The sequence below is a fragment of the Magallana gigas genome, chromosome 9 (genome assembly GCF_963853765.1).
Source record: "Magallana gigas chromosome 9, xbMagGiga1.1, whole genome shotgun sequence".
NCBI lineage: Eukaryota > Metazoa > Mollusca > Bivalvia > Ostreida > Ostreidae > Magallana > Magallana gigas.
This window is the reverse complement of record NC_088861.1, coordinates 11,510,273-11,536,149: the sequence shown is the minus strand read 5'-3', so window position 1 is coordinate 11,536,149 and position 25,877 is coordinate 11,510,273. Positions and strand designations below refer to the sequence as shown.

At 31.5% G+C, this 25,877-nt stretch overlaps 1 long non-coding RNA gene across 1 annotated transcript in view; it reads right to left on the bottom strand.

Annotated features, from left to right (window-relative positions):
- Positions 1–22,066, bottom strand: part of LOC117691271 (uncharacterized) — a 29,410-nt gene extending 7,344 nt beyond the window's left edge. Inside the window, exons 1-4 of the long non-coding RNA XR_010709301.1 lie at positions 21,935–22,066; positions 5,542–5,621; positions 3,076–3,289; positions 2,734–2,841 (exon numbers count right to left, since the gene is read on the bottom strand). This is a non-coding gene — a long non-coding RNA (uncharacterized lncRNA). The remainder of the gene's footprint in view (positions 1–2,733; positions 2,842–3,075; positions 3,290–5,541; positions 5,622–21,934) is intronic.
- Positions 22,067–25,877: the final 3,811 nt, after the last annotated feature.

The window sequence follows — 25,877 nt, the reverse complement described above, 5'->3', positions numbered from 1 at the left end:
AATTAATACATTTTTACTATATGGCCATATTGGCCCCACTCTAGACCTGAACTCCTGACACAGGGGTAATTAATTTCACAATTTTGGTAGAGGGCTTCATGGACATCGTCATCATGCATTTAGTTTTTAACAAATATATATATGAGAGTAGAGAGAAAAATTTTCTAAGATTCAATTCATTTTTACTATATGGCTATAATGGCCCACCCTAGAGCCAGAACCCCTGACCCAGGGGCCATGAATTTCACAATTTTGGCAGAGGGCTTCATGGACATCATTACCATGCAACCAGTTTTTTTTCTCACATGTGTGGGAGTAGAGAAGAAGATTTTTGAAAATTTGGCTTTTTAATTTTTGCATATTTGGCCCTACTTGTGGTGCCCCGGAGGTGGCAGAGCCATGAATTTCACAATTTAGATTCCTCTTACCATAGAGATGCCTCACACCAAAAAATGGTAACAATTAGTCTTGTAGTTTTTAAGAGGAAATTAAAATGTAAAATTGTTAACGCACGACGGACGACGCACGTCGCACGACGAAGGACGAAAACGAATAGCAATAGGTCACTTGAGTTTACTCAGGTGCCCTTAAAATAGAAGGAGCGCTTCCGTAGTTAACATGTCGTTCATGCGAGATACCAAGTCGCTATTACGATAATATATGTCGTACGTACGAGATATTAAGTTGTTTTGACGATATACTAAGTCGTTAAAACGGTATAATAAGTCGTTATATCGTGGCAATTTATAGTAATAATAGATATTAATACGACTTATTATCTAGTACAATGCACGCATGGCATATTATTACGTTAAAACGTCTAACTATCTCGTTATTATGATATTTAATCTCGTACGTACTACATAATCATTATTTCGTATATACTATCCTGTTATTATGACCTATTTTCTAGTTATAACGACTTAGTATTTCGTACATACGACATTTAATACGTATGACATATATAGTATCTTGCTAAAACGACTTATTATCTCGTACGTGTGACATATACATTATCTCGTTAAAACGTACGTAAGACTAAGTTTATGTCGTTAAAGTACGACTTAAAATGTAGTTTATGTAATAATAATAATAATCACTTACTATCTCCTACGTACGACTTGTTATGTCGTACATACAACATATCATCTCTTTATAACGACTTACATGTAGTATTCCGTACGTACGACTTTAATTTTTAATTTATTTTCACTGGCAGCAATGCGTCTCCGTACTTCGGTGTACGAGTGCTTGAGAATTTAATGCTTGTGAAAAGATACAGGTAAGATAATTTTACATTGTAGCGCGCATTGATCAACAATATGAGTCAGAGAGCAAAATTATGAAGTAAATTGAGTATTTTTTTTCGAACATCAAATGTTTGCAGTAATATATATTATGATATTTGGAGATGAATTCCAGTTTCCTCGATTAATAAAGTCGTTTATTGGTAACGCATACATGTACATGTATTTGCCAGCGTCGAAAAAAAATATAGAAATTGTTGGAGAAAAACGAAGTTTAAGTTATAAAAATTCCTATCTAAATAAATGAGTTAATATTCTATCCATATTTGGAGTTGTCTAACATTTCTATGATTATTTACCACATTATTAACAAATTAAAAATGTGTGACCCAGATTTGAGATGCCGGAAGTGCAGGGCAAAGAATACAAAAGTTGTACACAAGATTGAAGTCTATCTAAAATATAAGCGTGTTATTGAGCCATATTTAGTAGATAGTTAGGATCCATTATACTATTTTAAAAATTATTTAACGATAAATTGAGCTTTGGATGAAAATACAAACTACGTGTTGTTTGCCTAGTTTCGGTTCAGTTCGTTATTGACAGGTCAATAATTGGCAGATATACAGGCAAAACGAATGCAATACGAATCACAATTACATGTACTTATCTCAAAGTTCACATAAAAACAATTTTCATACAGGTGTAATATTATGAGGTGATGCTAAGTTAATTTTTTCAGATTCATTCTTGACCTTTGGAGATAAAAATAATCATTTTTCAAACAATATGTTTCCAAAATACTTTTTTTTTCGTCTACAAATTTGTTGAGATGTGCTTCTGGTATAAAAGTATTACCAAATTAAACTCGTCCTGCTCTTATATATTCGATCAGAAATTACAGAAGGCTGGAAAATGAATTTAAACTTGGAAAATGAAGGGTGTGTTGAAAATCTCTGTAATTCATCTTTCATATTTCCGGAAGTTTGATAACACAACTTTGACGAACAGGGAGACACGTTTTAAACAAAATAATAAAACACTTGTAATTCGGCCGCATATCCGTTACCAGCAAAACGACTATTTTTGTGCTCTATAATCATTTTTTTGTGTATATCAAAAATATAGTTTGTTAAAAGATATATAGTAAGTGTTTTATATTTGTTTGACCACTCTAAGAGTCACCAGGTAAAGGAAGATAAGGTTAATTTAGTGTTTGTGAATGCCTTGAAACATCAAAATTTTATATAATATAATATTTTAATGGAACGTTTGACGATTGCTGTGACACTCTGATCAGAGACAAAAACAAAAGTAACACGTATAATTTTTAATTACGCCCCCTTTTTAAATCCCAACCCCTTTAGACTGAATATTGGGTGTTAAGCCCCCCCCCCCCCCCCCCCACACACACACACTTTAAGCGAGTTCCCTAACTATACATTTCCCCCTAAAACCCGACACGACAATATCATTATTAACTTACATTGATACACATCGGTGGAATTATACATTTTCGGGCATGACCTGCATTTCGCATTTATATTGCGCTGTATAACGTTTCCAAATTCGTTGTATTCGACACATAGTGAACCTGTAAATAGTAGCAAAAATTAATATAGTTCGCATTATTTCATATCTAAGTAGTTTCTACAGTTTGAATTAATATTAGAATCAATGTTTTGTTTATACACTCTATAAAGTTAGAGAATCAAATTATCTTACATAACAAAACATGTTCTGTTTCTCTATAAACTGAACTTTAAATATTTTTTTTTATAAAACATGAACTTTTAGATAGAAAAAAAACCAAGAACACCATAAATACCCAGTACTAATTTTTTCGGGGCACAAACTTCAATCAATGTAGTTCTATAATGATCCATGACGCAATGGTACACAAAATTAGTACAGTTAGTTGAGATGCTCTGACAGTTTAGTCGATTAGCCGCTTCTGTCCACTTATCGGCTGATTGAGGACATGAATTCACATAATTTAGAGTTGTGGTGGACTCTGGACATTGATATGTAATTCCAAATCTCTATGGAAAAGATGAAATTGTACAACAGTTTTAATTTTTTTCGGAGATGGGGGTTATTATTAGGAATATCAATATCCTGATATGCATAAGAGACTATTATATGATGTATATTTTTTCTATTAGAGGATATGTAAAACACTGTATGCAATTAAATCGCTTAACTAACATAGAACATTAAAACGTGTTATTTTTGTAACTGATAAAAATATAAAAATTGGTATAACCCTTTTTTTTAAATTTCACCAGCTTAACTACCTAAATGATAAAAATAATAATGTTTATTTTTCATAGACGTGATGTAAATTATTGGAAGGTTAATTCGTTGGTTTATTTCCAATGCCTTACAAAATTCTATTTTTTATGAAAACTAACAGATCATTTTTAAAAGTTAACTTCTAGAAAAATCGTTTACGTTCACTTTTTTTAAGAATCCTTTACAAGGGCAAAGTCACAATTTTAGTCAAAATTCATAATTTTCTTTTAAATTTTTACAATCAGTTTGGCATTTTCAATAGACAACCACTATTTGAGTGTCAGCCGTCAAATTATAAGGGAGATACAGAGCTTACTATTTATTGTTATTGAACAAAACTCAGGACATGTCTTTGAATACAAAGAAAATTCCAAGTTAAAACCAAAAATGAATGTGATAAACGCTAAGAAAAATACAATGTATTTATGTTTAAAAATAATTAGCAGACGGAATAAATCAGCTGGAAAAGATCTTTTACCGGTATGTTAAACGAACATATACTAAAACATGGCACAAGTGTTTGCATAATAAAGAGTTGTGAGTTCTGTATCTTGCATATAACTCTACGACTGACGCTCAAATTTAAGTTGATTATTAGAGATACATTACTAAAACACTATAAACAGTAAATATTCAAACAGTTTGACCTAAATCGTGACCATACCCTTTAACTGGTAGAAAGAATTAATCAATTTTCAATTCAATTCATTTATTCTCTCAAAACAATGTAAATAGTACAAGAAGTACATTACGCATGTAAATATTAAACTATCTCATAAATTTTTGTAATGAAAATACGCATTCTTTTTAAAATAAAGAACTGGTATTCGTTAGTTAATTACTTTACTTTATAATATTTGTTTGGGCCTAGTATTTTCGTGCTAAATTTTTTTTTCAAATTGAAGCTATAGCATTCTTACAGATAATGAAGTTCGTCCTCAGTTTGGTTATTTTTAAACAGATTGCAGATTCTTTTATGGCGTAGTAAATTATTCAAGCGACCAACCTCTATCGGAAGTCGATGGTCACTTGTTCAAATTTTACAAGACTATTTCTAAATTTTCTAGATAGCGTATTATGGTGGACTGGTATATTTACTATATACAAATGCTTATTAACAATTCTATACAATTTGTTATCATTTCCATACATCAATCTCCCAAAAAATGATATCATATATTCTTATAAAAATACTGATGTAAAGATGAAAACGTCCAGTTTCTCCATACACCATAAAATTTGAAGCACTATATCTAAGGTTTAAAATATATTTCAAAAACGTAAATGTAATCGTTCAATTATATCCAACATTTTCAAAACCCCAAATTTAAAATAGATCAAGTTGACAGTCAAGGGGTAAAATATATAGTCGTATTTTTCTATTAATGACAATTTCTATAACTTCGTCGTTAAATTTAAATGTATCTTTAGGAGCTGGTCCTTTCGAAAATATGACAATTTTAACTTTTTTAACATTAGCATGAAGTTTCCATTTTTCACAATATACATGTACAAAAGGTTCGCTAAGAACATTTTAAAGATCATTTGGGGTTTCAGATAAAATTATATATATAGTATCGTCTTCTGCATAGAAAAGTATAAACAGTTTCATATAATACTTAAGTCATCCTCAATATCTTTAGAAAAATTCTCTAAACCACTAATTCCTTTTTCAATAAGAAATTTCTCTAAGTCATTCATATGAAGTAAAAATTAGAAGGCATATATTATCATTTTAATTTTCTCGCATTATTACCCGTGTGATATTGTTTTGCACAGTGTGAAACAGCAGTGATACATTTTCTGTCTCACACTGTGTATTAATCCGCCGCTGTAACCAAACATCGTATCACCCCTTTAAAAATTTTTTTAGTATTAAGCATAAATGCTCTCTCTCTCTCTCTCTCTCTCTCTCTCTCTCTCTCTCTCTCTCTCTCTCTCTTGCTTTATATATGCAACTCGTCGGCTTAGTATCTTATATACTGTATTAAAATCTCACCATAAGAAGAAACAAACCACATCTCTTGAAGAAGAAAATCCGAAATTGTAATAGAGCATCCATATTTTCAGAAGATTGTCCTGAAATTAAAGATAAAATTAATAATACAAAATTATGATAGGTCAACGCTAAATAGTGAATCATTCTTCTGCAAATTGTAATAAACTAACATAATAACATTACTTAAAATGTATATACCATGTTTTCATCACCTTTGACGAAGTTTTTTTTCTTGTGGACTGTGCGACAGTGCCATGGATATAATTCAGATACCCAAAAATAAGAATTTTGAATGTTTAGTTATAGGACTCATGCTTACAATTAAATGGATCATATTTCATTGACCAATGCAGACATGTCAAAATGAGGCACAAATTCTAAAAACATAGATTGTCCTCTCCCTAATACACACATTACATATTTCACATACTGCCATACACATAAACATTCATAACAATTATAGTAAAAATGCACATCAATTATATTAAAAACATAATAAACCATATACAAATGATTGCTTATTAATGAATATCTTTTACTCACACAAAAATAACCCCCAACAAAATCATGGGCACCTTCCACATTTTCACATGGACACATTGGGTTTGCTATTATATTTCATCGATGAAGATCGGAATAAGAATACAATTGGGCTGATTTAGTCTGAATATTATTTATAAATCTTTCATCAAATGGAAAGTACTTTGGAGACTTAGTAAAGTTGTTCTGTAATTTCTTCTTTAAAAAAGTATATGAGGTTGCTTCCCTTGCATTAATGCGTAGGTGATTTAACTTTGGATACAGGAAAACATGACTTGTGAATCTTCATATAGGCAAATAATAGTTTGAAAATTTTCTAGTGTTGTAATGGGAAGTGGCTGATAGAATGCCAGAAGTCATGTCTTTAAGACATGATGGAACAAGATTGTTATGCATTTTGAACATTGTTGAAGTATCTTTTCAAATATAAAGATTTATTGAAGCCATAAATGAAAAACTTGTAACTATTTTTGCTGCATATAACTGAACCTTTTCTAGATAATTAATATTAGACTAATAACACCCAGGCCAAATTTTAACAGCATACTCTAAATGTAATTTTTCAAAACGATTTAAAACATCAGTCCTAAAACATATCTGGAAACAATTCAAGTTTATTGAAATGTAACCGGTAGAAAATTAGACAATTCGAAGGATGTTTTAGTACATTTTAAGCAGGCCGAAAATGCACGACAAACACACGACAAACAAAACAAGCTTAGCCTAAAACAAGTAGCTTTCGCCTTCTAAAAAATATAATGTTCTTTCCCACCTATTGACAAAATTAACTCTATATATCGCTATATTAACTTACTTCATAGGAAAATAAGAAGAGAAGTTGGATCTGTCCTAATTTCTGTCTAACAGAATACGATAAATACTTTTAAAAATCTCCGTTGACAAATGTCGCACAGAATAACCCTCAAAATTTTGACATGTAAGTGATCTTACGCACATTTTATTATATTTTGTTCTCAATGACAACCAATGTTTTTACTTCTCATTTAAAAAATGAGTTCCATAGACTGGGCCTTAAATGATGATATCATTGTCTTTCAAAATAATCTGACAAGTATCTTACAAGTATCTTTGATGCGTCAAAATAACAGAAATCCAATGATAGTGTTTCATTGTGCCATTTGTCTTTAAAAACGTATGAATACAGTCGTCATTTATTGAACATTTAAATTGTTAACAAATTAATTAAAAAGGCTTTATCATAAAAAACATCAGCCTATCAACATTGAATAATCAAGTTGCCCAAATATCCAAATCTTACAACAGGTTATCAATATTAACAATCAGATTCTGATACATTTGTATATATTTTTGTATGTCAAGTACGAAAAGTTTTTTTAGACAACGTTTACAACGTTTACATTAATATATATCTCGTGCTTCTTGTCCATATTGGATGGTCACCAAAATTCTTCAAAGACATTTAATTTCCCTTGCATTTGCTCTTTGAACTCTTATGGCTTTATTTGAGTAAAGTTGACAATAAACTTGTTACTCAAAGAATAGCAAATGAACAGATAAGTAGAATCTAACAGGCAAATTAACTCTCTATACCTGTTTATGAACTTCGTTGAAAAATATTAAATAAAGTTGCCTTTGTCCTATTCCCTGTCTCAATAAAATGCAATATTTTGCTTTCAATACATGTATATCCTTGCTTTAAAAAAATTCAAACGCCACATCAAATTTTATATTTATTAAAAATAATTACTTTTCCCTTGAAAAAAGTAACATACTCAACACAGTAAGCGTTTGGGGAGAATGGGGCTGACCCGAGAGTGTTTGATTCTTTTGGAAAACAACAGTTTTCTTAAACTAATCATAGAAAAATAAATTTTTAACAAACTCCGAGAACGTTTAAAACAGTGTTAAGATTACAGGTTTTTTTTAAATTTTAGATCTGGTAATCAACCAATGCGGGCTTCAAGCAGAGCAAAACGGCTTTACTTAACGCTCTTTTCACTAATTATCGACACATAATCTTTGTAACTTCTTCTAACAATGATACCCAAAAAGATTAATATCTAATATTAGATTTGTGAATAGATAAGTACTTGATATCGAGGATTGACCGCACGTTGCGATGACAATATATTCGATTTGTCTTTTTCATAACATAATAACTATGATGTCAATAAATGATCTCTTAACTCACAATAAATTTTTATTAAATACTAAGATTTACTGATCTCTAAGTAGATTTCTCTGACTTTATTCGAAACTATTTACACTTTGACTTTAAAAAAAGTAAGGCACAAATATTATTAAATCACATCACAACAAATAAATAAAGAGACATCAAAAATCCATAATTTAATAAAACCGACCAAATGAAATTGTCTGTTAAATATTTACTGTGAAATATGTTGTTATCAGAGAAGAAATTGCTGCCAAAACATGAAACTGTACCTATCATTTTGTCTTCCTCTGACTATACTCTAACCCTTTTACCATCAAGCACCCCGTGGGCCTTAGATATAGAACATTGCAAACGATTGACGAAAGGACATTGTCACGGATGACCCCTTGGTTATATAATCCCGACCCTCATAAATAGAGATAATGTATGATAGGGAACACTTCATATACACCTGCACCTTTAACATTTATTCTTTTAAGAAGAATTTATGAAGATAAGATTTATCAATTCAAACGAACATAATAGCTATCAAAATAAATGTCTATGAAATCAAATATAGATTAAATATACTGTTTTATCAGAGAAGAAAATAAATCTGCAAACGTTTTGCATATATTTACAACAATGACGATATATATTTTTACACACTAACTTGAGATTGTCTCTTGCTAACACATCTTCTCTCATCATATTTAGGCAAATTATTATCCGGAAATTGAAAACAAATTAAAATCCTGCTAATTGGTGCAACTTTTTAATCTCGATGAGTATTATTGACCTTAAGTTTATTAGGTTTCTCCGCCTAAAATCAAAAAGCGTCTTACGTACACCTTGACTTAACAAAAACAAAATAACAAATCTCATTTATTGCATTAGAACGTGTAAACAAGGAAACATCGAAAAGGCAGATTTGAATGAAACCCACAAAAAGGGACACCCTTTTAAAAGCTGCTTGACAGCATGACATTTTCACACTTTCAACGACCGAATTTTCCTACGAAAAAACAAATTAAAATACGGTAATATGTGTTTATATACAACATGTGCATTAAGTTTCAAGTGTTACTGTTTTATCACACTCTACTTAACTTCCCTTGATCCCTAACATATAGAAACAGGGGTTACATGAGAAAATCTGATTCAAAATAAGAAATAAAAAGTCAATGTTTACATGATTGAAAACAAAAAAAGAAGAAATACATATAATTTAGTTTTATCTGCTGCTACAATGCTTTTTTCAAAAGATCTTTGCAGGCACCTGGTAGAGGAAAATCCTTTAAGCACAAGTTGCATTCGTTCTGTTTTGGACCACCAGTTGATTCATTTTAAGGTGAAAACCTGGTCTGAGGCGTATTTAACATGATGAATTGAGTGTTACCGCTATTGCAAACCATTTGTCAATTGTCTCTTATTTCATTTTTATTCATTCTGTAATGGTTTGATGCGTATTTATCATGACTTGACTTTGCCCGTGTATGAGCGGGTTGACATTCCATCTGATATCGGATATTTACAAAATAGATACCACCGTATTGTTGACATTTACATAACCAAGCTTTAAGCCTACAATAATGCTATTAATTTCACTACACTCTGTTTAGTTAGAATAAACTAACTGTGTCTTGGGACGGGCCCTCACAATGCCTCCGAAACGATTTTGGAGAAAATTAATGAAGCTGCATTGAAAAATAACAATCAAAGTATTCATAACAAAGTATTCATAACAATCCATTTTGAGGCTGTGAATACCTTTTTTTCTAAAAATTTAATTCATATTAATGAAGAATTCCACATTTTTTAGTAACGTTTTTTACTTGCTTCAAATAACACACCATATTGACATTCGGAACTCTCGGGATTTTTTTAATATTAAATGCAGTGAGTTAGCGTTATCTCCCGTATTTCTTTGATGAACAGAATATATAGCAAATTTTCAATGAAAATTTACACGTTTTTTATTATCGTTTTTTAGTTTATCGAGGCATATGTAATATTGTGGAAACATATCCTTAAGAGACTCGCGTGATTTAGCGTGATTGTAATGCGCATGCGCAAGATTGTAAAATCCTAAAAATCAAGATGATTTCCGGAGTTTTAAAAGGAATTTTCGTTGATTATTAATCAGCGAAGCTTGACTGAGAAAAAATAAAAGCAAATTGGTATTCTTCAAGTACCAATGATGTTTAAAGTATATAAAACAAAAGACAGTACTCTTCTGATTTCTCGGTATTAAAGCCCAAACTTTCGAGTCTATTATTTTAATATAGTAGTATAGATATTAAGATTTAGTTTCGGCACTCAAAATATACTCCTCTAATCTGCACCGCAGGTCTGAAGGACGAGTTCAGTTTTAAAAGCCGAGACACGCATTTGTACTCAATTAAAGCAACTCCACGGATCAGGAATTCATTCTTTTCTACTAAAATCGTTTACATAGTTGCCAATAAAAAGATAAAATAAAACAAAATAAAATTGACAGACACAGCAGTTAAATACACTTTTTTACAGACGCTTATTTATGGTCAGGAAATGTGTGTTAAAATTTCAAAACTTTACCTTTTATACATATCGAATAGTCTGAATTCCGACGAAGAGGATTCAAAATACCTCACCCGAGATATAACTAAAGAGCTCATTAACGCAAATGGGTGAAACTTAAAAAGATGTTGTGCTCCATCTTATTAATAATAATCTTGCGTCAATCTTTTCCCGTTTTAGGAATTTAAATTTTTGCTCTCTACGATACTCAGACCGTACAACCGCTTTGCTTATCACAACATGGAAGTGTCACATAACAACTTAATCCATTGTTGTGCCACTGACCTGTTTACAAAGAACCTTTCATGAAAATTTAAAAACCAGCTTTTCAATTCTTTCCAGTAGCCATACCAGATAACTTTCTAAATTCATCTTGCGAGGTCAGGTTTCATAAAGATTTTATCAAAGAACGTTTATTAACAGGTAATTAAAGGAATAAATAATTATTGAATATTCTTTCATTACTTTTTTTACAACATATAATGTTGCTGTCTATTTACTTTTTAAACATTTCCTACATGTATTCCAATTAAAATGTATCATTTGAGGCGATGAAACACTGTCATTTTGGCTGATTTTATCTAAACAAACACAGCATATGAGTGTATCATTATTAGCATAAAAACATATTTTGAATGTATCATCCAACAGACATTGAACGCATCATTTTTCGTCAATGGTGTGTTGCTAAAATTAAAATAGCAGCTACAAGAATGAATTATATAAACTTTTGCGAATATCAATTTAAAGCTAAGGTAATAGGCTACTTTTCTGATATTGTATTATTTCGATAGCACACGCCAGTGTCCAAACCTCAAAGTTTGCATTTTTGCCCCAAAATTGCATTAGAAAATGGCTCAACATTCTTCATGTTGCAATGATTTAAAAAAAACAAGACTGGTCATAAAAGAGCAACTATTTAACTAACTCTACTTTTAACCAAATATTATGAGATTAATATTTGATTAAGATTGATAATAAAGAACATTTCTTTCCTCAGTGAACGTCTGCTGTCCAGGTAAACAGTATTACTAGAATGAAATGATTCAAAGCGGTTGTACGGTGTGATAATGATGTTTTGTTGGCACATTTAATAGAGGCCGGTTGCGTATTTCGGGTTTAAAACCCCGGTCAATGAATCCGAGTTTAAATCCAGTTAAAACATTATTGTTAAGAACAGAAACAATCCAATAAGTTACCTGTAGCCGTCCAATAAGTTGGAAAACAGTCCATTATTTAAATAGTGGACAGTTATTCAATACTTATTGGACAGCTACAGGTAAAACTTGAAATAACAACAAGACCAATACAAAAGAAATATTTGTTATTTACGAATGATTAAGGCACAGAATCCCAAATTCAAAATTTAAATTTGAAATAAACACTTCCTGAATTGATTTCAATTTCACTTGCACTACTTGTATGTTTTACAAATTCCATAAAATGTAGACTCAATGACTGAATTCTTTACCGTTTTCCGTTTGGGGTATTTTGAATCACGTGTGTACACTATGTGTACATATAGATCAATAGCCATATAATTTTAAAAGATATTGTTTACATGCAACGCAATGCAAAGCTAGGGCTATTAAATTCGAACAATGTATACAGTGAGGGTCGGACTGATACTGGTTCTGCTTGTTCTTCAGATAGCGAATGTAAGACGAAGTATTGGGGTGTTATTTTTTTTTTATACAAATAAGTATTGTTTTCTTAAAAGCTTGCATTACTAAACAAAGTATTTCATCGGAAGCATTATTAGTTACCTTTGCTGCATATATGTAGCTCTCTTGGGGACATGCATTCACATAATGTACAGTTGTGATGGACTCTTGACATTGAATAATTCCAAATTTCTGTGGAAAAGATGCGAGTGTACCTAAGTGTTTTTTTCTTTTCTGCAAGGTATTTTTAAGATTATAACTATCCAGCAGGCACGTTGCATCGTTTTTGAAAGTGGGGGGGGGGGGGGGGGGCAGACTCATCCAAAAAAATCTTGATAAGCAGAAAAAAGGGGAAAATCCTGAAAATCCTTATCCGTTTTAAATACATTTCGTTTAAGTATTATCTCTTTTCTTTTCACATGAATTATTATACTCTCTCTCTCTCTCTCTCTCTCTCTCTCTCTCTCTCTCTCTCTCTCTCTCTCTCTCTCTCTCTCTCTCTCTCTGTATCTATGATATAAGAATCGCACCATTATAAATAAAACTATAACATATCTGTAGAAGAAGAAAATCCGATATTGTAAATGAACACCCATATTTCCAGAAGAACGGCCTGGAATTAAAGATAAAATCAATATTACAAGAACTATTTGACAAGTCAACATTAAAAAGTAGAGTCAGTTCTTCTACAGATAGTAACAAGAAAACATATGGACGCAAGCGTCATATGGGACGCAAAAATATGATTTTTGTATGAATCATCATTGGTTGTTTACATAAAAAAAACACACCACAAAGAAGAAAATAACGTGTTGTTTGTACTAATTTTGATGGTAAATTCTAATATACATGTATTTTCAGCAACACGTTTTGAAGTTTAATAGTTTTCTATTATTATTAAGAATTAAGTTCGTTTCTGTAAACATTATATATTTCTAACGGTAATCGTATGACCATTGCCATAATAATAATAAGAAGTAATGGAGAACACATTGATTTGTACATTATTCAAATACAAAGTTCAACTCATCATTATTCTCTTGGAAATTATGTATTTCAAACCATTTTTATTTTTCGTTGCATTGTATTAAATCAAAACTTAAAGCATTAGTTTATATGATTTCTAGAGACCACATAATAGAATAGAAATTGATTATTTTAAAGGTACATGTAAGATCATGCTCATCCGGTAGAAACTGCAAAACTTCAAAGATAAAAAATAAGCCGAATTTATTTTTTGCTAAATGGAATTATAATCTTATCTACACTTCAGTTTATGACGATAATAATGGTTATTTAATTGCACGAAGTTCTCAAAAGATTTTTTTTCAAATCAGGTTAGTTCAAATCAGATCATTTCAAATTTTCAGGTCTTTCATATTTTTGCGTTAATAAGTGATATGAATTTCATTTCATAATATTTTTCTACCACATTTCATATAGAAATATAATAAATACACACACAAAGTCAGTTTATTTGACGCAGAACCTAGAAATTCAATCATTTATATAAAATTTCATGTCATGAAGGTTTTTAGTGTTTCAGGTCTTTATGTGTCCCGTATACCGATCCTGATACATTGTTGTGAAAAGAATGAAAAACTCCGAAATTTTCCGAATAAATTATAGTCTCGATATAAACGCGCCTTACACGACAGTCTATTGCTACATTTACAAGTATGACAAAATATAGGTAATGTTTTTTAAAGGCATAAAAATATTTCTACATGCAAATTTACTTTTAATTCATAAAAACGCATGATATTTATTCTATAAAAACATTTATCTCGCAGAAACTCAGTTACAATATCTGAATGTGTATCAAAAAACGGACCGCTTTCTGGAGGCCTGTAATAACGACTATCATAATTACATTACGAAAGATGTATATAAGATGTTTTCTTTGACAATGTTTTCTTCCTGTGAATACGTGTGTGGGACTGAGCCGTGGAAATATTTTAGATACCCATAGAAATAGTTATTGCACTCATGTTAACATTTGAAATGACGATATTTTATTGACCAATGCAAATATGTTAAAAATTGAGACACAAGTTCTAAATACATATGATGTCCTCTGTCCTTAATACATATACATGTATCATATATCTCACATACTGCCAAACACGTAAACATTCATAACAGTTATAGTACAAGTGACAAAAAATATGATATGTTTATTTTTAATGTCTGTAATAATTGTTTGTTTAATAAGACTAAATTATTAATTGACTAAATATTTAAAGTGTTTTGTGTTTATTAATTAGATCCTTTACAAGATGTACATGTATCTGCCACACTCCTGCATGAAAGTGTGAACTACTAAAATATTTTTACATATCCATCATCAAAGAATTATCACACCAATTAGCAGATTAGTTATATAAAAAGTGTGCAATATTATAATCAAAGGATTGCTTTACAAATGGATATTTTTCACATCAAAAAGTACAAGTGATGTTCATTTTCCATGTATTAACATGGACATATTGGGTTTGCTATTGCCTCGATGATAAAAAAAAAATGCAGTTGTGCTTTGTTTGAATAATATTATTTGAAATCCGTTCACAAAAAAATACTTTGGTGGCTTTGTTAACTGCATCTTCACAACGTGGAGTTCCGTAATCATAAAACCTTGACCTTGTGAAGATGTGTAAACTGCTATATTGTTATATTTTCTTGAAAAAAAGTAAATGAGGTTGCCTCCCTTGTACCAATCCTCTGATCATCGTAATTAAGAATATTTAAAAGTACGACTTGTTAAAAGCTTCTAATCTGCATCCGAACAAATATTAGTTTTAACATTTTCTAGTGTTGTAAAGGGAAAGGTACGAAAGCCGAGAAGGATCATTCGAGATTCGAGATTCGAAATACGAGATTCGAAATACGAGATTCGAGATTCGAAATTCGAGATTCAATATCTAAATTAACCAATCAAATCATGGATCTGAAACCTGTATCCTAGCAACATCAAACTGTTCTAAATAAAGATCATTCGTAAATGCTCTTTCCTACAAATAAATGCTATGTTCACAAATAATTATTTGTATTTACTTTTACACAGAATATCTAAGTAGACTAGTATTAATGCAGTGTGCTTCGCGGATCTAAGTGATTTTGTTTGCCCTGGTGCATTTCCACCTGATGCGTTTGAACCCTTGGGTATTTCACCACCAGTAATTGTTTAAAACCCGGGTTTATTCACCCCTTTTGTGTAAAAATGCGGTTATGGTAGAGAACTTCATAAGCGTAGCTAATTTTTTCTGTAGGGGGTCCTAGACCAATTTAAAAAAAATTTACTATGTTAATTTAATAAGCTCCAATTTTCCCGAGGAGGGGGTCCAGATCCCCTGGCCCCCTCCTTTCTAGATCCCCGCATGAAGATTAACTACAACTACACTTACATGTATCTAAATAATCTAAATATAAATAATCTGTCCTGTTTTACTAATAAATATAAGCATTACTTATCGTTTTTATGTATGCATACAGTGATACACTAGTACTATGATTATAAACAAATCATTGAGATATTATCACATCATACGGAATTATTAATAAATACAATTTTTTTTCCTTTTCCTCAGTAAACAACTTATTATGAGTCTTACTTTTGGAATTGTTTTCAATATAGAAGAATACCTACTCTCTACAATTAAAGGTAGGGATGATAGGGTGCCAATTTGTTCACATTGCCGATTTCTTGTGCAGAAAACAGTAAAACTTTTTAAAAATTTGATTGTGCATGAATATTTCAAAATTAATTGTTGTACATGTATTTTGTTATAATTCATTTATTGATATATATATCAACAAGAAAGAATAAAAGCATATGTTTCACAGCCAAGTTAAGTTTCTCTGTAGTTTCCTACCCCCCCCCTCCCCCCCCCGCACCAAAATTGACAATAATTACATATAAGTCATACAAAGGTTTACTTTTTTTGTAAGTAAATCTCTAAAGATGTAAATATTCACTGCAAAAATGTGTGTACTTAATATACTACTACATTACACTTAGCCAGATAAAATGTAATCAGGATGAAGCTACAAGGGGTGAGTGGTGCAAATTTACCAATTTGTCGCCATACACACAGAAGACCAAATAAAGAAACTGTGAGTGGTGTGTGGAATGCATAAAAGATGGCGGCAAATTATCTCAAATAATCAGTGCAAAAACCCACAAATAGGCTGTTATTTGTTACCTATCCTGCAAAAACATTGATAAAAAATGTTATTGTCCCATAACATAGCCGATTAAGTTAATGTGTACATATGGTCAACGTACATGTAATTCTAATATAGAAGATCTAGAAGGCGGACGTATCAGGCGGGGATCCAGAAAATTAAATTTCAAAAATGATCGGTTGAATTACATTAAATGCTTTGAAAATTGTTTTAAACTATCGCACGGGTCAAAATGCATGATAGAAGCTATGTACAGTGTAATTGGAAACTTTCATTTTATATCAGTATGTAGTATTACCTATTATAACAAATGAGAGTATAGCACAACTGCCACAAGCAATACATGTCCTTTACCGGCACCACCTCCCTCCCCATAAAAAAATGAAACAATTGTCGTTTTATTTGCTAAAATGCGTGTGGTTCAAGATTTTTCTAAAGGACATACCCGATTAGAATTGAAAAAGAGTCGTACGTTTAAAACTAATTATGTCAAAATTTTTAGATTCATTTGGTTATATTTTGGTCCATTTGGGTAAATAGATGCACCAGCGCAGCTCTAATTCATATATAATCAGGCCATAAATTCAAAATATTTTCAAAAATAAATAGCTTTAAATCCAGTGGATGAAAAAAAGGAAAGCAAGTCGAACTCGATGAGTGCTAATACCTGTGTTGAATGAATGGTACAGTAGGATATGCGCAAAAAAGTCCCGTCTACTCTTCCTATCCTATATTTATTGGAATATTAAATCCGATTATAAGAGTCAAATTAAAAATCAAGTACGGATATGTACCTGTTTATCAAAATAAAACTACTCATAATTTATCTACAGTGCATCGTTATGGAGCTACACAGAAAGTTTTACATTAATTTGCCTAGCCAAATAAAAAAAACCTGGAAAACGAAGAGAAAACAAAGTGGGGACAGAATAACTGGCAAACTAATTAGGACTATAAAGCCCCCCCCCCCCCCCCTCTTGAAATGTATATACTGAAAACAGATTATTGGAGTACAACATCCGCACACAATTTAAAGAACATTTCATGGTTTTTTTATCATTTTCGCTAGCTAATGTAAGACATCACAACTACCCCAAACCCCCTCACGGAAAAGGAAATGCTAGGTGATGAGAGAGAGAGAGAGAGAGAGAGAGAGAGAGAGAGAGAGAGAGAGAGAGAGAGAGAGAGAGAGAGAGAGAGGGAGAAGAGAGAGAGATGAGAGAGAGAGAGAGAGAGAGAGGAGAGAGAGAGAGAGAGAGAGAGAGAGAGTCGATGTAAAATTAAAGCTTGCTAGTTGGTCTGCCCTACCCTAGCTACCTCCTCTCTTTTCTCCTTTAAGTGTCTATATATGCTTGTAACAAATCAAATGAATTTCAAATTCTAAATCAAAACTGAATTTGACACTACAAAACTCTCTGTCTGTCTGTCTGTCTGTGTCTCTCTCTCTCTCTCTCTCTCTCTCTCTCTCTCTCTCTCTCTCTCTCTCTCTCTCTCTCTCTCTCTCTCTCTCTCTCTCTCTCATCACCTAGCATTTCCTTTTCCGTGAGGGGGTTTGGGGTATTTGTGATGTCTTACATTAGCTAGCGAAAATGATAAAAAAAAACATGAAATATTCATATTCCTATCTGGATTGTTGTCGTTGAGGTTGTAAATCATTATATCTTCTATGGTTTAAAACTTTATGATAACCTATATTTCGACATGTCGATTATTTCATTGAATTTCGTTTCATAGCTAAAACCACAGTCAGTTTTTATTATTTAGATTAAACAGATCTTTCTTCGCGAGCCGATTTTTACACAGTTGCGGCGAATACACAACGGGTTAAAATGGTTCGGGGGGAAAATACATACAGGACAAACAAAATCACATAGATTTGCAAAGCCCACAGTGTATCACTAATTTAATTGTTTATCCTGTGTGGGGTCAATTTATCAATGTTAATTTAACCATTTTATAACCATAATATAAGAGCTATTAAGACATTTATTTGTAGGAAAGAGCATGTACGAATTATCTTTATTTAGAACAGTTTGATGTTGCTAGGATACAGGTTTCAGATCCATGATTTGATTGGTTAATTTAGATATTGAATCTCGAATTTCGAATCTCGAATCTCGTATTTCGAATCTCGTATTTCGAATCTCGAATCTCGAATGATCCTTCTCGGCTTTCGTAGAAAGGACTATATTTGGTAAGATCAATATTTGCTCCCAAATTTAATCAATTTTTAAATAGTATCGTATAAAAATCATATCTTCACAAATCATTGTACAGAGGATGCCTCTCACTTTAATCTTGATTGTCGTCTGCACTGCTCATTCGCTATTTATCTATGACGTCGCCTAAATGACCAAATTCCCCCAATTTTGCAAACAAATGAAAATATTTTCATTTTTTCTTTATATTTTGCATTCGGAAGTACATGGGGCGCAAGTCTGCTCAAATACGATTTTAACATATGTTTTTCTTCATATAATTTTACACATTATACTAAAATATGGTACTTCAGCAAGCCTGCGCTCGATGTTTCCAAATCGAAAAACCATGGGAAAACACCCATATTTTGCTACAAAACATCAATTTATCAAAATAAGACAATCTTCATGACGTCATTTCTACATTATGACGTCACTGTGTTGATAACCTTTTACAAACTTCTTTTCAATATGACTTTATATTGTCATATTATCTTTCCAACTTATTTTCAGAGATTTTTATAGAACTTTAATTTGGGGGGCAAAAAAGCATAATACCGCACAAAGTCATTTAAATGACGTTGAGAATGCTAAAGGTTTGTCTATAGATCTAAGATAGACTGAAACAAGGTTACTATGAATTTTTTAACATTGTCGAGGGTTTAGAACGGTTTCTTCTAATTTTTATGGTCCCCATTCAGTTTTCAAATATAAATAGTTTATTAGACCTATGACTAAAAGACCTGTAACCATTCTTGCTGCATATGACTGAACCCTTTTTAGCTTTTTAATATTAGACTGAGTACCACAGGTCATATTTTAACAGCACACACTACATATATGTATCAAAACATTGCTAAAATATCTCTTGGATACAGTAAAAAAAAATTTTTTGGTAGAGCAGTTATTGTTTTATTTTACATTTTTTAGCTCACTTAAGTCGACTGCTCAAGTGAAATTTTCTAATTGTTTGTCGTTGTCTTTGGCGTCGTCGTAAACTTTTCACATTTTTATCTTCGTCTCATAAACCATAGGGCCGATATCAACCAAACTCGGCATTAGGCATCAATGGGTAAAGGGAATAAAAGTTTGTGCAAATCTTTATAAAACTCTTCTGGAAAGGCATTCAGCCTAAAAAGCTGAAACATGTGTGAAAGCACAGGTTGTGCAGATTAAAATTTGACCAAACAATGTTTTTTAGGAAAAAGGTAGGGCTACACAGGGGGGTTTAAATTTAGAAATTAAAAAAAAACCCACTCCCTTAATAAACAATCATGTAGGGATAGAGAATAATCTTAATACTAAAATTACGAATGCTGAAATGAAAAAGGGGCTTGGTATTTATAATAAAAATATGTGTATTAAAATCGGAAGATTTATAAAAAAAAATCTGCAAGATCAACTGTACTTGCATATATGTAGTTGTCAAGATATTCTGATTTTGATACTGTAATGCTGATTTAATCAGAGTTATAGCTATTGTTGCTTAGATGAGAGATGTTGCCCCGGGCCTTTTGTTATATGTTGTTATAATGAAACTAAAAGAAACCAAAAGAAAGTTATACAATTTGAAGGACACTTTTAGTACATTTTGAGGGGGCCTAAAAATGATACCACAAAAGCACTGCAAACAAAACATTCATATACTAAAAACCTCGTAGATTTTTTCAACACGTGACTCTTCAACCTATTGATAAAGGCCTCAGGTTGAGCAAAATAATTATCAAAACACTTTAATTAAGTGTTTTTACGCATATTACTTAACGTTTCGTTCACAACTATAATCAATGATTTCATTAAGCAATCTTCAGACTGGAATGTTATTGAGGAATTCCTTGCGTGTTAAAATGGTCATCAATGTATTATCGATGTAACTTCAATATCAGTATTACAGAAATCCGACAATTGTTTTGTCTTAAATTACAAAAATCATATACTCTGGAAATCAATTGACTGTGTTTTATTATGCGCCATGTGTCTTGACAAACTGTTCATACAGTTAAATAGAAAGCGGGTTAATAATTCAAGAAGCTCAATCACGCAAACCATCACTGCTCATTAACACTGAATTATCAAGTTACTCAAAAATATTTTATTAAAGGTTATCAAAATTATCAGATTTTGATGCATAGGTGTTTTATCTATCAATTTCGTTTATCTAGAGAACGTTTGCATTGATATAGGTTTCGTGCTAGTTGCGCTTATTGGATAATCACCAAAAGTCTTCATAGACAATATTTAGTTTCTCTTGCGTTTGCTCTTTGAACTCTTAATGCGTTATTTGAGTCAAGCGGACAATATATTAGCTACATTACGAATCGCAAATAATTAATTACTCCTGTCATAATTCCTGCATTAACAGAATACGTTATTTTACTTTAAAAATCACCTTTTATTTCTTCAACAAAATCAAATTTCACATCAGTATATAAACTAATTCAAAATTTGAAAGTCTTTTCCTTGGAAAAAAGTAACGGCATATTAAACACAGTCGGGGATCTAAAGGGACTTGACCTCTCTTCTTTTTTCTTTTGGAAAATGACAATTTACTTGAAATACACTTAAAAAATGAATTTTTAACAAAGTCTTCAACGTTATAGGATACATGTAAAATTACAATGAATATGTGTTTTTCTTCCTTTACAAGATTTTTGGTAGATCTGGTCGTTTGCCTATGATGACTTTAGGTATAACATTACGTTCTTTAATGCTCTTTTGACTGAATATTGACACATTATGATACACAAGATAACAACCACAACAAGAAGATTCACATTAACATGTAATGGATACCTAGTACCAGATAGAGAGGAACGATCGCCAGTTGCAATGAAAATATCTTCGATGCGTCTTTTCATCACAAAATAATTATGATCACAATTATTTATCTTTCACCTCACAATTGATTTTATGAAATACACGAGTTGAATTACCTACCTTTAATGGAGGAATATATTGGATACGCTCAAATATTTCTCCACGCCCCAAATTTTAGGAATTTTTAAATGGTATTAAAAGGTATTCACAAAACAATTAAAATCAGGTTAAAAACGTTTACAATGTTGACAAAAATTAAAATTAAATACAAAACACCGTCAATTTAGTCTTACCTGTCGATTCAGTGTTTTGTTTTCGAGATCTATGCAATCGCCTAGTCCTGTAATTAAAATTCAACGCACAACGTGTTCCGTTTACTAAAACTATGGAACGATGACACTGAGCTTGTCGACCTATGATGTTATTTGGCAGATTGATTACCCGGGTGAGAAACGACGATTAGTCGCATTAGTTCGCGAGATCTGAAACACTCAATAGGGTTTATTTTGTAAATAAAGCAATTTATGTTAATCCTTGATTTGTTAATTGTTATATCTTATTGTTTTTAATTACATACCATGTTATTTATACTTGTGTAACATTTTTGAGGACTTGCGTAGATTTTTGTTGTACATCACCGTTTTTATCCGGTCTTAAAGATTTTCTATTACCGTATGCAAATTCTATGACCGATCAGCCAATCAGAAAGCCGCACACTCTGGGGCTATTTTTACATTCTTTGTTTATGCTAGGGGAAGCTGCACCGATATTTTTGATCGTTCAAGACACCTCCAACCTCCCCATCTAGCCACCATTTTTTTATGCACCATTTATATGTTCTATAATTTTGCGTCATTTTTAAATAAATGACTGGCCTTTTTTATGCACCACTTTTGTTTCCATTGTATTTCATTAATGGTAGTTTTTTAGCATGTGAACTAGTTTTAGCAATTTTGCGGCTGGGAGTCCCCTATTGTTTTTTACTCTCCAATTTGTTTTCTAGTCAAATGTTCGGGGATCTTCCAGCCGCTTTTGTTTATGTTTATATGTTCTATAATTTTGCGTCATTTTTTAATAAATGACAAAATTTTAACAATCAAGAGGTGTTACTGTTTTTATTCAAATGGAAACAAACAAGCGTCAATGTTGCCTTCAAAAAGTAAAGAAGGGGTTTAACATAAAATTATTAATAGTAACACCACTCGGTTGTCTGTGGAGTTATGTTCCTACCTCTTTACACAAATAAAGCTGACTTAACGTGGCAATAAATATTAAATAAACCTCAGCCTACCAGCATGTATTGACTTTGCGAAAATTTTCAATCAATTCCCTTTAATGCAAGCGTTTAGTCTGAATATTTTATGAAAATGATGCAAATAAAACAAATATTTTTTTTTCATGATATATTGATAAAGAGATCACTCATGTTATGCTACCTGTTGGTTTGATATTTTATCATTCGTATTAGCAGAAATAGAAAGCTGTCAAAAATTATTTACGCCTTTAATATTTAATGTACTTAAATGTATAACAATAAGTAATATGTAAACGGTGGGACCGTTGGACCGAGCGCAGATTTAATACAGTGCAGTTTGATTTTTGTAGAATAAAATTTATTTGAAACGCACACAGTAGGATCCGCCTGGTTGCCTATTCAAACTATTAGCCAAAATTTAACTAAACGTCGCGTGCTCAGTCTACATTATGACGTCATATTTTAGACGTAAAACGTTCAAGTTTTGTCTTCGGAAATAGCCGAAGAGAGTTACGTTATTCCGAACTTTTTTTTATTTCTTCCTCCATTGTTCATCAATTTAATTCATATGAATGCCGCTGTAATAAAATTAAATACTTTATTCGGTATCTAAAAGATCAGTTCATTGACCTTAATGTTTTTATTTTTCATCTGATAATTTGATAAGACATACATAGAACAAGTCGTGTTTCTTGATTAAAGCAGTATTGAAAATTATCTGGTTTCCTTTTTTAATTTCTTTTAATTCAAATTACCTTCAAATGAAACATTGAAACTCATCTAATCGAGTTCAGGGGCAATAAACATCGATAAGTACCAGTCAATCAATGATCGAACTAACTTTTTAAAAACAAAATGGCTGCCAATATGGCGGCGCCCAGGGCTGGAAGAAATTTTTTTTGGCCTTAGTACCCCTGATTCAACTTTCATTTTTCACTGATTTTCATATATATACGTGTTACCATTAATCCTCGCTTCGCGAGGCGGGCTTCGCCCGCCTCTCGCTGCGCTCGGTATAAGTTTAAGTCAATCAACCAACACCAAAAATAAGAAGTTAAAATGTCATAAAACTTCAAATTGCTACCCAAATTAATTAACAATAAAAGCCTCTTTAGCCTGAATGGTAAAATTTTTAAAGCATATTCGGGTTTCACAAATCTAGAATTTTGCTTTTTATCATACTTGAAAACCGTCAATTTTCTTTTAGGACCTTTAAAAAGTATCATAGAGAACACTTATTATCAAAAGAAGAGACTTTAGAGAAACGATTTTTATAATGGGATTGGTGTATACAATCATCTTTTACATGTATCGTATGTAAGATAAACGTTAAGTATCTGTTTGATTTTCAAACCTTTAAGTCAGTAGTACAGCGTCTTTCAAAGCTATATTCAGTTAGATAAAACGGTAAAAAGATTGTAGAAATTTGCAAAAGATGATTTACGATTTCGGAGAGAAAATGAAACGGTAAGTCAAACCAAAAAAAAAAAAAACAATGAAAAGAAAGACCTAGCCCTTAGGGTCAAAATATCGAAAGAAACTTCATAATTGTTTGACAAACAACCTTTGATACAAGAAAATTTAACTGCAATTGGCACCTCGTTTTCAACTCCGAAAATGTAATGCGCTATAAACATGTATTGAAAAAGTTAAAGGGACATGGTCACAATTTTGGTAAAAAAAATTATTCTTCCGATTTTAATGATTACAATGCCTCAAAAAAGCATTTCTAGTTGGCAACTAAAATTTGCTGAGTTATAAGGAAGTTAAGGAACTTGAAATTTTGTGCTAATTAAACACAGGTTTTGTTTACATTTTGAATGTTGAAGTGAACACTTTTAGTGTTAGACCTTAAATAAATGTGTTAAACGTTAGGAACTGTTTATTTATGCTTAAAAGGACATGGTCACGATTTTGGTCAAATTCTATTTTATTGATTTCATAATTAATAATGCTTTAGGAATGAATTTCAAATGATCAAATAAAATTTGAGATTGAGTCAGTCGTAGAGTTCAAAACAAGATACAGTGCTCACAATTCTTTAACATGTAAACAAGACTCATGCCCTGTTTTTTATTACATAGATTCAATATACATGTACCATGCAGTAAAAAAATCTTTTTAAGCCGATTTGTCTATCTTCTTCTTTTTTTTAAACATAAACACAGTTCCTAGCTTTAAATATTTAATTTAGGTATAAAGCTGAAATTTTCACTTCAACATTCAAAATGTAAGCAAAAGCTTTGTTTACATAAAAAAGAATTATAAGCTTTGTAACTCACTTATATCTCAACGAATGACTCTCAAATTTTGGTTGCCTATTAAAACTGCCTCTTTAAAGCACTGTAAACATTACAATCGTCAAAATAATTTTTGACCAAAATTGTGACCACTCCCCATTAAGACCAAATAGTACATATAAAAATCAGCTTGGAATTTTAATTTTTTACTGGTATATTTAACCTATGTAAACAAAAACGGGACACGAGCCTTGTTTACATGACAAAGAAATTTGACCACACCATGATTTTTTTTTAGAAAGGTAGGGCTACACAGGGGGGGGGGGGGTTCTTTAAGAAAATAAAAAAACAATTCTTTAATAAACAATCATGTAGGAATAGAGAATAATCCTAATACTACAATTACAAATACTGAAATGAAAAAGGGGCTTGGTATTTATAACAAAATTATGTGTATTAAAATCGGAAGATTTGTAAAAAACATTTTGCAAGGTCAACTGTACTTGCATATATGTAGTTGTCATGATATTCTGATTTTGATACTTTATGCTGTTTTAATCAGAGTTATAGCTATTGTTGCTTAGATGAGAGATGTTGCCTCCGGGCCTTTTTTAATATGTAAGCAATCTAAGTAACTATGAGGAGATTGTAATAATGAAACCAAAAGAAACCAAAAGAAAGTTATACAATTAAGGAAGTATCGGGTAATACATTCCCGAGTGTCGTCCATGAACAATTTTA